This window comes from Balaenoptera borealis (assembly GCF_965194805.1).
Source record: "Balaenoptera borealis genome assembly, chromosome: 2".
Classification (NCBI taxonomy): Eukaryota; Metazoa; Chordata; class Mammalia; order Artiodactyla; family Balaenopteridae; genus Balaenoptera; species Balaenoptera borealis.
Window position 1 is genome coordinate 12654376 of NC_138867.1, and position 12831 is coordinate 12667206.

The following is a 12831-nucleotide window of genomic DNA, read 5'->3' on the forward strand; positions in this document are numbered from 1 at the left end:
AACACTGACAGCACTTGTCCTTCCCAGCCCTGACTGGGGTGGACATTCTACTCCTGGGGGCCAGCTCTGAGGAACATTTGAAAGACGTGAGCAGCGTAAAAGTATTAAGCGCGGCAGTGAGAGCAGCTCTCCTGGGCTCTGAGCGGGCCCCCAGGCCCAGGTCGGCCTCCACGGCCTGGCGGAGTACCACGTGGACCCGCCGCCTGTGCGTACCCGCCGTGCTGCACGCCTGCCCTGCGCGTGTGGCTGCGGAGAGGACGTCCCGGCCGGGGGACGTGCAGGGGGGAGTTGAGGGCACTGCTGTGCTCGTGCCAGACACCTGGGAAAGCAGGAGAAGGGGCCGGAAGATGTGTGGAGATGATTGGGAGAAGACGGGGGTGGGGGGAAATAGATGAAATAGATGGGAAGGTGGTAGGTGAGTAACTTCTGGGGCACATAGGGAAAAAATTTTTTTTAATATTTTGAAGCTGATTTGATCGATGAGAAGTAGGCTTCCATGGACTTGGCTAACTCATGGCGTGTATTTTCATAAAATTAACCTAAATGAAGCGTTTTCTTACTGCCAATGAAAGAAAAGCATTTGCCTATTTATTTAGTCTTCACTTTTGCCAGGTAAGTTTTGAAGCCTTGCATTTTAATATCACTAATGTTTTATGTTGCCTTACTTAAAGTTATGATATATGTTGAGCTGTTTGTGGCCAGTGATAGAACTTAAAAAAAAATTTTTTTTAAATTTATTTATTTAATTTATTTATTTTTGGCTGTACTGGGTCTTTGTTGCCGCGCGGGCTTTCTCTAGTTGTGGCGAGTGGGGGCTACTCTTCGTTGTGGTGTACGGGCATCTCATTGCGGTGGCTTCTCTTGTTGTGGAGCACGGGCTCTAGGTGCACGGGCTTCAGTAGTTGTGGCTCGTGGGCTCTAGAGCGTAGGCTCAGTAGTTGTGGTGCTCGGGCTTAGCTGCTCCACGGAATGTGGGATCCTCCCTGACCAGGGATTGAACCTGTGTCCCCTGCATTGGCAGGCGGATTCTTAACCACTGCGCCACCAGGGAAGCCCCAGTGATAGAACTTTTAACAGAGGATATAATTGTCTCTGATGTGTGTTTGATGGCTTTATAGGGCTTGTTCATAGTGGTGTTTAAATTGCTTTTTCCTACAGGTGATTTGATTTAGCAGAGGGAGCATTGGTGTTGCGTTTATATCTGACATGACGTATTTGGAATGCAGAATTGACAGAATAAACCAAACTGTGGACAGTTGGGAATCATCCCATAGTCTGAGAACACATCTGTAGACAATCTCATGGCAACAGGCAGATCTGTCTCGCTCGCTCCTTTTACAAATGGGTTGACTTCTCTTATTTGCAAAGTGAAATAGACAACTGTTAACTTTCTTAATGATTCCGTGAAACTTCTCGAACCTTCTCCAGTGAACAGACCCCTTGTGGAAGGTGGACATGGGGTAGGAGATGGGGAGTGGGAAGGTTTTTCTTCGAATCAGAGAAGACCGATTTACTGTTTTGAGTACCTCGGCCTGGGAAGAACTGCTGGAAAGACTGATTCCTAGTTGTGCCCTAGTAAATGTTTTCAAAATATTTTTTTTGGCAACTTTGGGACCTGGGTGTTTTGAATAGCTTGTGTAAACAGGCTTTTAAGAGGTGGACCCAGTTAGCACTACTGAGTAGTGTTTAAATGTTGACTAGATTCATGAGACTATACTGGAAAATAAATTGCAAACTTGAGTTATGTGACGTTTTAAACAAGACTTAGGCCCTTAAAATCACTTCTCCTAGGCTGGAGATGAACTGGCTTCTCCCTTGTTTTTCTTGCTTAGTCACCAAGCGTTAGAGCTCCAGGCTAGCCCCTCCAACCCTCCAACATATTCCTTTTTTAGAAATAAAAGTACCTGGCCTCTATGATACATAACTGTGAGTCATCCAGTGGATGGATATTAAAGAACTATAAAAACATGCTCAAGTAAGTTTTTCACGTTGTTCCAGAGCACACTCTAAATTTGGACTCATTTGAAATTGAAGTGAAAGGCTGTATCGTTGGTGCCCTGATGGAACATTCTGGTTGATGCTACTTTGAGTTGCCTTTCGGGCGGGCAGGGTCAGCCTCAGCTGGACAGAGGCACTGGGTTTGCTTGCACTTTCTCTGAAATGGTGGCCTCTCCTTCGTATATCCGTAACAGTAACCAGTTTCTGATGTTTGAGACTTTTGGACAAAAAGCCTCAAGATTTTGCCATGTCAGTGTGAGCCAAACTCGGTGGATAAATTCAGTTTATTTACTGTTTTATATTAGTGTTTGGCAATATTTGGGCAAATTAGAGCATGAGTGCTTGCTAATACCAAGATGTGTAACAATGAGAAAGTCATGAGATGAAAAAGTTACTTGGCGGGAGCAGCCAAAAGTGACGAATGGGAACTTGATAGTGTTTTACGGGATGTCGGTTTCGGTCTGTCTTTCTTACGTGTCTAATTATAGTGTCACATACACTAAGTTGAAGTCCTGGAATGTACTGTATGCCATTTCTCCCACCATTTTGAAATGTAGTACATAGTATGAACAAGGGCTGCAAAGCTCATGCCCAGCCAAGAGTTAATAGGGGCAATAAGGATTTTTAAGAAAAAGCGTAAGTCACCAGGTGTTTTTTTTTTTTTAAATTTTATAGCTACTTTATTTATTTATTTTATTATTTTTTTTATTTTTGGCTGTGTTGGGTCTTCGGTTCGTGCGAGGGCTTTCTCTAGTTGCGGCAAGCGGGGGCCACTCTTCATCGCGGTGCGGGGACCACTCTTCATTGCGGTGCGCGGGCCTCTCACTATCGCGGCCCCTCCCGTTGCGGGGCACAGGCTCCAGACGCGCAGGCTCAGTAGCTGTGGCTCACGGGCCCAGCTGCTCCGCGGCATGTGGGATCTTCCCAGACCAGGGCTCGAACCCGTGTCCCCTGCATTAGCAGGCAGATTCTCAACCACTGCGCCACCAGGGAAGCCCACCAGGTGTTTTTTGTTGTTTGTTGTATTGTTTTGTTTTGTTCATGGTCGAGACTCCAGGGTACAAAGAGGATGCCATTTCCTCTGTATTACCGTGAAATTGTAAATATTGGTGTCGTGGGCTTTGTCTGATTCAGTCTTATTGCCCACAGCCTTAGTATCAATATAATATCTGGCATATAATTGGCTCTCGGTCAGTCAGGATGTACCTTTGAATCTATGCTTTTGAAAATCATTGTGCCAAGGAGTGAGTATAGCAGTCACATTCAGTCCTGTGTAATCTGAATAAATTATGTTTCTTTTGCTGTTGGACTTTTTGAATTTATGAACAAAAATGAACATTTGTAATGGGCCTTGACTTTTGAATGTTTATTTAAATTGATCTCACATGGAACTCCGATTGAGTAAAAGGTGCTGTGAGTGTTTCATACAGAGTGCTTTAAGGGATTATTGTTACTTAGATGTTACATTTTGTGGGGTTTCCCGATTATTAAAACGATGTTTTTGCTTATAAAACAATGACAGAATGAGACATGGGCGAAGAGGAGGGGGAAGGAGTTATTAAAATAATGGAAGAAAGGCTTCTGTCTTTCTTATGGGATAAATGTGTTTTCTCATTGAAGTTTTCATTTATTCTGCGGCTGAACCAGGCCTGGCTGAGCTGGGAGCAGACTCTGCTCAGTTAGCTTGGCTGATAAGAAGTGTGAGTCTGTCTCTGCTCTTTTCGTAATTATAACCTCGCCTTTCTCCTTGTCAGCCGTGAAGCTAGACTGGAACATCAGCAGGAGGGACGGTGACTTTGGATTTGTGACTAAAGATTTTATAAGACCACTGGTGTTTTATTCCTGGCGTCTGCCAGGTTATGCAAAATAAACGGGTTAAAAACATTTTGGTGAAAAGGACAAACTGTGCGCTTGTTGGAGCTGAGTAAATATTTTGTGATTCAGTTTCAAGTGATCTTAGAGCAGTCACGATGCCAGCTCACCCGTCTTGGGTGCCGACACGGTGCCATCTGCTGTTCTCAGGGCAGTCTTCCCTGCCTGAATTACTTATTAAACAAGTATACTATTATCCCCACTCCACAGATGGGGAAACTGAGGTGCAGAGTCATTAAGTAGCCCAAGGTACACAGTTAGTTAAGGAATGGGTTGGTTTGAACCTAGATCCTGGTCCGTCCTCATAGCCACTTAGCTTTAACTGTTTTCAACTAAATAATTCAGTAGACATGAGTATAAATTAATACAGTTTACTTTTTACATGGCTTATCAAATCAGACCCTTTATTTTCCATGCCTCCTGCAGAATCTAATGTTATGAAAGCTGTTCCCTATACCTGAGTGAGTTTTCTGCCCTCATTCTCATCATTTTCCCTGGCACTGTGGCTTATGAGCTGTTAAGTAGGGACTTCTAAAGGGAGCAAGGAGGCAAGCCCGCCAATCACAGCTTTCCTCCTTAACCCATTGATGTTTTTCAGCTTTTCTGCTTTAATTCCTCACGTGTCCAGGTTTGTCCCGTGAATTGAACCCCATGTTGCCTGGGAACGTTTGGGTGGGGAGAATCTGGTGATGTAGTTCAAGTGGAAACACTGTGAAATGAGCCCGTGCGCTGTGTGCACAGTGAATGTATTTTTAGCAGTTGAGCTTTGGCTCATTGTTGTGAAGAAGTTTTTCCATGAATAATTCTTTAATGTCGGTCTTGGGTTTTTACTACAGATGTTGCGAGTCTGGCTCTGATTCCCCCTTTAAAAACTCTTACGAATCGCCAGCTTGGTGTCAGAGTTGCCGCATCACATTACTTTAGATTTACATTTATTTCTACTTTTAGTCTTTAAGTTATTTTCTGATATTGTATTGAAGAAACGCGTCTACATGTAAAGTTATTCTGCATGAAGCCCAGGCTTTAGTGAGGATTTTGGCACGTGGTTTGTAGCACTTGTCTCCTTTTGAGTACCATGTAGAAAGAAGTCTGGAGCTTCTGCTCCCATGGTTTGATGAAGCACCCAGTACCCTTAATGGCATATTTATTATCACATTTGGATGAAAATCACTAGCCCAACTACACGTGGAACATTTTTGAGAGTTTTTATCACTTTCCAGACACCCAGTATTTCTGTAGAATTGGATTGGAGGGGCCAGGAAAGGGTTAATCCTGAAAAAGAAAAATGGCGGTTGCTCTTTATCACAGCAAGCGTGTGGCCTGGGAGAACGTGTTGGATGATCCTCATCATAGATTGTACACAGGACCAAGGCACTGTATAAATTCATGGGTGAGTGCAGTGATTGTACACAGGACCAAGGCACTGTATAAATTCATGGGTGAGTGCAGTTCACTTTCGTGCTCTCAGGAATGTATTTTGTGTTATGTCTGCCCACCTAGATTTAAACAGGTCTGTATTTCATTTGCAGAGAGCCGAGGTGCTGCAGTTCCGAATGTCTTCAGAAGTGAGTTCGTATCTGGCACAGACAGTTGGCCTTTTTTGGTCAACAGAGCTAGTTTACATAGTAGTTAGTGGATGGATCTATGCAGAGAGAACGTTACAGGCTTGAATCTAGTGGAGGCTCCTAATTTTGAAGGGGGGGAAGGCATCCATGGAAAGGGGTTGCTTCCTTAGTCCCCAGCGGCCACTGCTAACCCATGGCCCTGCTATGGGGCAGCAGGTGAGAGGTAGTGCTGCACAGGGCCGACCCGTCCACTCAGGTGTGCACGGAAGCCTACTTTGTGACAAAGGCAGTATCACCAAATCTAGGCAATCTGAAAAGAAAAAGAAACATCATCCATAAAATCAACCACTTACGCAAATATTTAAAAAACAACATTGGTGACCCTCTTTGATCATAAGAGATCGTTCTACAAATGTGTGTGTGCAAAATAGTCTGTTCCTAAAGAAATTGAGCCAGTCAGAGGAGTGATTGCACCGGGCTGCCTTGAAGCGCCCTGCTTGCAGCTTTTCCGCAGACACACGTTCTTTGGTCGGCTGGGCGTCGCCTTTTCTCGGTTCCTCCCCGTTTAAGTGATTGAGGCACGTGAAATTTCCGTATAAATATTTCTTTAATTTGCCTTCTCTCTCTCCCCCTCATTTAGTCATTTGAAGCCGGACTCAGATGCTGGGGGCACTTCTAACCCTTTGCAAATACCTGGCTCCCCTGTCTTCCGAGAACTCACTATTTTGTTCAATTCCTCCTCAAAAAGAAGTGAATGGCCCTCTTAGTCTGCTCAGGAGTATCTTAGGACAAATTTACATACACACCCCTGCATTTGACACCTGTGGCTTTTGAAAAGGAAGCCAGATAACGCTGCATAGTAATTTAATCAGTTGTATCCACACAAGTGCTTCTAGGATTTCCCTCCTAGAATTAGGTAACAATAGCCTTCCCCTGAGATTGATACATATATAATTAATTAAGTGGCTCAGCAGGTCCTCCTGCAAAGGGGAGAATGGCAGTACAGCACCCCTACCTTTGCCGTCCCCCAGGGGCGGGATGCCTGATAGGGGAGGCCCTGGACCCGCAGGGTGTTGACCAGAGGCCTGTCCACTGTATGTCTGACTCTAGGGCCCACCCCATGGGGCAGGGCTGGTATATTAAAGTTTTCACGGTATGCATCAAAAAAGCCAATTAGACCTACTTGGCGTATGTTGCACTCTGTGTCCGCAAACGTTGACACGATTTTTCTGGAAACTAGAAGTAAGTTATTGACTGCAAACCCCTTGCCAGCCCTGCAGCACACATGTAGCATTGTTTCACCCTCATTTGAGAATGGCCACAGATCCTGTCCACTTATTTTCGTCATTGACACATAGAATATACTTCATAATAATTATTTAGAAAAATGAATAAATCGTAGGTCAAATGAGTAGGGAAGTTCCTTATGATGATAAAGTAGACAGTAATCAGGACTTAGAGAATTAGGCCACAGTCAGGAAAGTTGCAGACTGGAAAAGATAATTATTAGTAGAGAATTCTTGTGGTTCTTAATATATCTTCCTGAAGCTAGTAGCTCTGCTTCTTCACCATGAAATCCTGATTGTGTTGATTAACCTCTGTATTCAATAACCCCGAACAGCTCATTTATTGTTAAATGTTTACACACACACTCTCTCTCTCTTTTTTTTTTTTACGCTAAACATATTAGGAGATGTTGGCATATCAAAGCTTTGACAAAAGTAGAAGGAATTTAGAAAGACTAGAATTAGTGTTAATGCATCCTAATGTGAAAAAAAAGGAATTCAGAAAGAACGATGCATCTGATCTTTGGAGGTAATGTGGTTGTATTGTAAGGAGAGGAACATGTTTAGTATGAATAATAATAGTAGTGACAGGAATAAAGAATGCTTTCATTTATTGAGTGTGATGCATATATTATCTCATTCAGATATAAAAGAAGTGCCCCCAGTAACTTCTTGGAAGACTAAAGTAGGTTACCAAATAATTTGTTGTACAAATCAGAATATTTTTAAGAATGAAAGGGAGTGCTATTAATAACTGTGCTGGGACAACAGGTGTCAATCAGAACTACCTGTAAGGTAGTTAATTAAAAGAATGTAATAGGACCTACTTATTCACTAAACATAACTTTGGCTTTTCCATGAACATTTACTGGTCATAGAACAGAAGAGGGAAGGGTCTGCTTAATTGGAGGAGTACATCAGCTCACTGACTTTATCTGGTTTGTTATTACACTGATTAAACTAAAATTTCTGTAGACATTACCTATTCTCAGAGCAGAGTTTGGACCGCCCTTTAAGTCAAAGTTTTAAAATCGTGACTGTGCTTTACAAGTTAGAAATGGTGACTTTGCAAAGCCTAGTTTACTTTGAAGGTAAAAGTGCGATGATAGTTAAGGGAAAGTGCCATATATGGCATTGTTTTTAACAGCTTATGAGATTTGGAGAACTGGATATTTTAGAAAGCTTTCTGCTGGTGGTGGGAGTGAAATGGAGGCCCTGCTGGGAAATAATTCAGAAATCTTTGTCAATAATTGCTCTAATTTATAGGAGTTCAGGTTTGGAAATTTTGTCTGCAAAACTGCATTTCCATGCAGCTTCTCTTAGTAACAATTTTGAATTTATGTTTATTGTGTGATATATATTGTTGCATGGTCCTCAGTTTGGATCTGTGTGATATTTCCTCATGATTCGGTTCAGAGTGTGCATTTTTGTTAGGAAGGCAGTGGAAGTGATGCTGTGATCTTCTCTGTGCATTTTACCAGGAGGTACACAGTGTTGGTGTGTCTGTCCCATGACTGGTGACATTAACTGTGATCGCTTAGGATGGTTCCTACCAATCTCTGTTGTAAAACTAATAACTTTCCCCTTTGTAATTAATGCGTACCTAGTGGGGATTTTCTTTGAAACTGTGCAAATATCTCTTTTCTCATCATCCTTTCTCCCGTTGATTGTTTACCCATTGATGACTTTTGCCTGTCTGGTATTTGCCAAATGGTAATTTTCTAATTCCTTCACCTATTGTTTTATTAGTTGGAATCCTACCGTAAGAAAGAGCTTTCCCTTCTCATTTACTTATTTATTTATATCAGAATAGGATCATAGATTGTCATTTTGTTCTATTGATTATTATCCATTATTATCATTATTTTTGCTCCAGTTGTTACAGGTTGACCAGTGGGAGCCTGTTCAAGTTTCAGCTTGTCCTGAGTGCTTTGTGAGCACTTCGTAGTTTTCTCTGAGCACTTCTGTTTTGTCTTTTCTATTGTAGTTTAGTGGTGGAGTGTGTGCGTGTGAATCACTATTTGACTAGGTTGTGTGTAAACTTAAGTACATATCTGTGACTACATAAATTTTAAAAACTCTCAGTGAGCTTTATTTAAATGTTAGTGATAATTGCGTTTGGGTGGTGGAATTACTGGTTATCTGTATTTTTTTCTGAAAAAAAAATTGGCCGTATCACATGTATGTTACTTTTATCAGGGGAAAAAATGCTTTTTTTTTTTCCCTTAAAAAACAGCAGAGTTTAGTTGTGATTAGAAATCACATATCTCTAAGGCTAACTGAAATTATCCTGCCTTTTATGCTTATCATTTGGGAACATTCGTATCCTTCAGGTTACGTTGTATGCGAAACGGAGCACTGCCACTGAATGCCAGTCTGGTGAGCTGAAGTGATTATTCTACCTTTCGAAGTTATGAAGTCCTTATAACCTATGCTCTGCCCCTTTCTCAGGACAGATGAGGCGTCTGTCTGCCTGGGAGGCTAAGTGACTTGCCCAGAGTCAGAGAGAGGAAATTAAGAGTAAATTTAACGCTCTGGCTCTGAGTCCAGTGTCCTTAGAACACCCTTAACGCTGTTTTTGTTTCTTTGTTAACCGCCTTCTAGCTACAAGGTACTGTATGAAGTGTTTAAGAGCCTTCGGCTTGAACTCGCCAGTGCCATTCACTGGATAATATTCCAGAGCTTTATATGCAAAAGTCATCAAAGACCATTTGGCTGTGGTTGGCGATTAACACCTTCAGGTGACTCTGAATCGGTTTCTTGGTGGACTGTAGTCGTGAAATGCCGGTGAGTCTACTGCCTAGCGTTCATCTTATAATTACGCTGTTATTCTGTAATTCTGAAAACACAATTGGTTTGATAGAACGGGGGCTGGTAAATTTGTGCCAGTTGTTTAGATTTGTAAACTTTTTCTAGAATGAAGACATGCCTGCCAGGAGAAAAAGGCGTACTTGTGCAGTGTTCGGTGACATCTGTAGAATGTCAGGAAAGCCTTCCCTGATCCCCCCGGACTTCCTCCGAGTCCCCTCTCCGTCCTCTGAGAACACCTGGTGCTGGCGCGCTCGCTTCCTGTGGTGCCGCGCGCGGGTGTGTGTGTACAAGGTGCTTCCTGTCTGCTTTGTCCTCGGCTCCCGGCACAGCACCCCTCGCAGGGCAGGGGCGCAGTAAAAACGAGCGTGCCCTCGCGAGAGGTGGCCCCCCTTGATCTTTATCCCTTCCTTTCTGTTTTTTAAAGGACATTTAAAGACCTGATTCCTAAAGCAATTCTATCATTAGTCAGGGCTTTTGGTTACAAGCAATAGAAACCATCTTTAGCCAATTATAAGCATCTCAGATGGTAACAATAGCACATATTTGTCATGAACTGTGGAGGGTCTGAGAGCTTTTTCCCCATTTGCAAGCTAAAAGATTAGCCTGCCACAGTTTGATAGATGCTGACAGAAGACACAAAACTCCTGGGTCAGAGACAAGGACTTTTATCACTCACGGTAGTAACAGTAGTCATGGTATCGGCATTTTCTTTTGGCACCAGTTCTAGAAAACCCAGTTTCTCCAGGGTGAAGTGCAGAAGGCCAGTCAACACTTGTGCACACAGTGGGTTGCATCACAGGAGAGGAAGCCTGAATGTCGGGTGCCTGAACTTCTCTCCTGGACTGTACGCGTGGCTGCTCTTTGCTCTGAGCGGAGACCGTCTCTCTTCCTTCCAGGCCTGTAAGCAAACCTGCCCTTTGCTCTGGAGGGAAGAGTCACTGTCTCTTGTCTTCTCAGTCTGTTCGAGGTAAAATTATCCTTGTAATGATGATCTGGGACAAAGATAGTGCCTCTGCTTGCGTGACGTGTAGACTCTTGAGAGACCCCTGGTCCCTACCAGGGCTCTGCCAACAATATGCATTGCGGAAATTTAGAAAACAAAAGAAAAAAAATGTCACTGGAATCCTGCCATCCTAAGATAATCACTGTTAAAGTTTTGAAATACATACTTTTATTGTTTTATCTCCATAAATATGAATGCTTGTATATGGCATGTATTTCATGTATTGTCTAACTTATAACTGGATGTGGTGAAGCATCTGTGCCCGGTCTTCTGGGCCCTACTCTCTGCCTGGCACTTAGTTGTGCTAATTATGGAATCGGCATTTTAGAGAGTCAAGAAGTTTCAGATCATCTGGTCCAGCCCTTTCCCTGAAGATGTTAATGCTGTCGTTTCCCATAATTACATTTCATTGAGACCTTCTGGAAGCAACAGCACAACCTTAATGTGGAACTATAATGGTGGGGGTTTGGGGTATTGTGAGAAATTGGTGCATTAGCTACATTGCTTGGGTGATTCTCCTGATGTTGTACCATAAGTATGGGGGCCTTGGCATTAGGCTCTGAGTAGGTTGTCTGAACCTGGGATCTAGCTCTCGGAACCCCTTGTAACCCCCTTGATCCTGCTGAGTCGAGCCCACTGTTGACTACTGTCAAAGCAAAGCAAAGGACCACCTTTGCTTATGCCTGTAACCTCAGAACCCCTCAGGAATCAGACTGGTTGTCTTGGAGTAAGTGGCTCGGAGTCTTGGGAATTGCTTGCCCAAACGAGTTAGTTTTAAACCTTACTCTTCCAATCAGACTCAAGTCTTTGTGAACAGTAGTAAGTTAGTTCATTTCCAGCATATACTTCTTTCAGTGTATTAAAGACTATGGAAGAATGTTTTCCTGAAAGGTATTCCCCCAAACCTGCAACTCAAGGTGTTATTCATATTTCTAGGTTCCATTAAAGACAGTTACGAGGTATTTATATAAATAAAATTTGCCTTGATTTTAAAAAATTTCAGTACTTTTAGATTTTGGATTATTAAGGCAGAAATGCTAAATATTCTTTTCAATGGTGTCTTTCTTTGGAAAGATACAAAGCTGTCTTATCTGCTTTCAAGAAAATATTATTCTTTGTTGAATGATTTAAGCCTATTAGTTCTTGGAAAATTATAATGATACGCTGCCTTCAAACAATAAAACAAGTTCTAGCTTCTTTTACTAAGAACAGACTGTTGTTCTTAAGGATTATTTCTACTCCTGATGTCATTCTATTGACAGGACTTTATGGAGCAGATATCCAAGAAGCTTGCTGAGGCTGTGGCATTATGTATTCTCATTACCATCTCTCTTTTCTGTTCCCTCCCCCTCGCTCTCCCCTGTTATCCCCAAGGAGGAGATTTATGGAGGGATGCCGTACCACTTCCAGAGCTTTGCTGGCCTTGAACAGAGCCTTGTGCAGCTGTTGTCTTGAACTGTATTTTACCTTTGGTCTGACCATTCCCCTTGCTGGATCTTGGTTTCTTAAGTTAGATGTAGTGCTGTACCCTTGCCCAGAAAGGGAGTTGGGGAGAAGGTGTGGGGTGGAGCCTACTCGAATGGGTCAGGACAGACTTGAGGGAGAGAATGTAGCCAGCGTTGGGGGTGGCCAAGTCAGTGGTTGCGATTAGGAGGCTCTCCTGAAATAGCATCATCCAGGGCGGAGGGCGCAGTCCTCCACTGACTAGAGCAGGGCGGTGACGACAGTGCCCTGGCCACTAGCCAGGGATTCCCCTCCGTAGTAGGGGAGGACCAGCCACGGCAGCAGTGTCTCCTGGGAGGCAGACACTGTGTCCTAGGGGCTTTGCATGTTGTGTCATGCAGTCAGTTGGCCCTGCCCTTGCCCCTCCCTTCTCTGTGATCAGTTGGTGCCTCCATTCTGATCGTGAAGGACGCTCCTGCCCTTCTCAGGGTTGCCTCCCTCCCCCACCCTTCCCGTCCTTAGGTCACAGCTTAAGTGTCACTTGCTGCAAGAAGGTTTCTCTGACCCCTCAGATAAGGAGACTCCCTCTTAGACACTTTGCAGGATCCTGTCCTAAGTCTTTAATTGTACTTGTCAAATTGAGTACTTCCTGTGTTGATTATATGTTTTATTTCAGTCTCCTCAGTACTTCTTGAGGCAGGGAGTAAACATCTGTATTTCATATCTGGACTCCCAGGGCACATCCAGTATTACTGTGATTGTCCAATACCTGTTGACTAAATTTAGGCTTAGTATTTTCCTCACTGGGCCTGGGTCCACCTCAAAATTGGTGCCTGGATCTGCAAGCAGAGAT

At 43.3% G+C, this 12831-nt stretch overlaps 1 protein-coding gene across 6 annotated transcripts in view; it reads left to right on the forward strand.

The window, feature by feature from the left end:
- Nucleotides 1-12831, forward strand: part of TRIO (trio Rho guanine nucleotide exchange factor) — a 373499-nt gene that overhangs the window by 44420 nt on the left and 316248 nt on the right. The gene's annotated exons all lie outside the window — the stretch shown is intronic.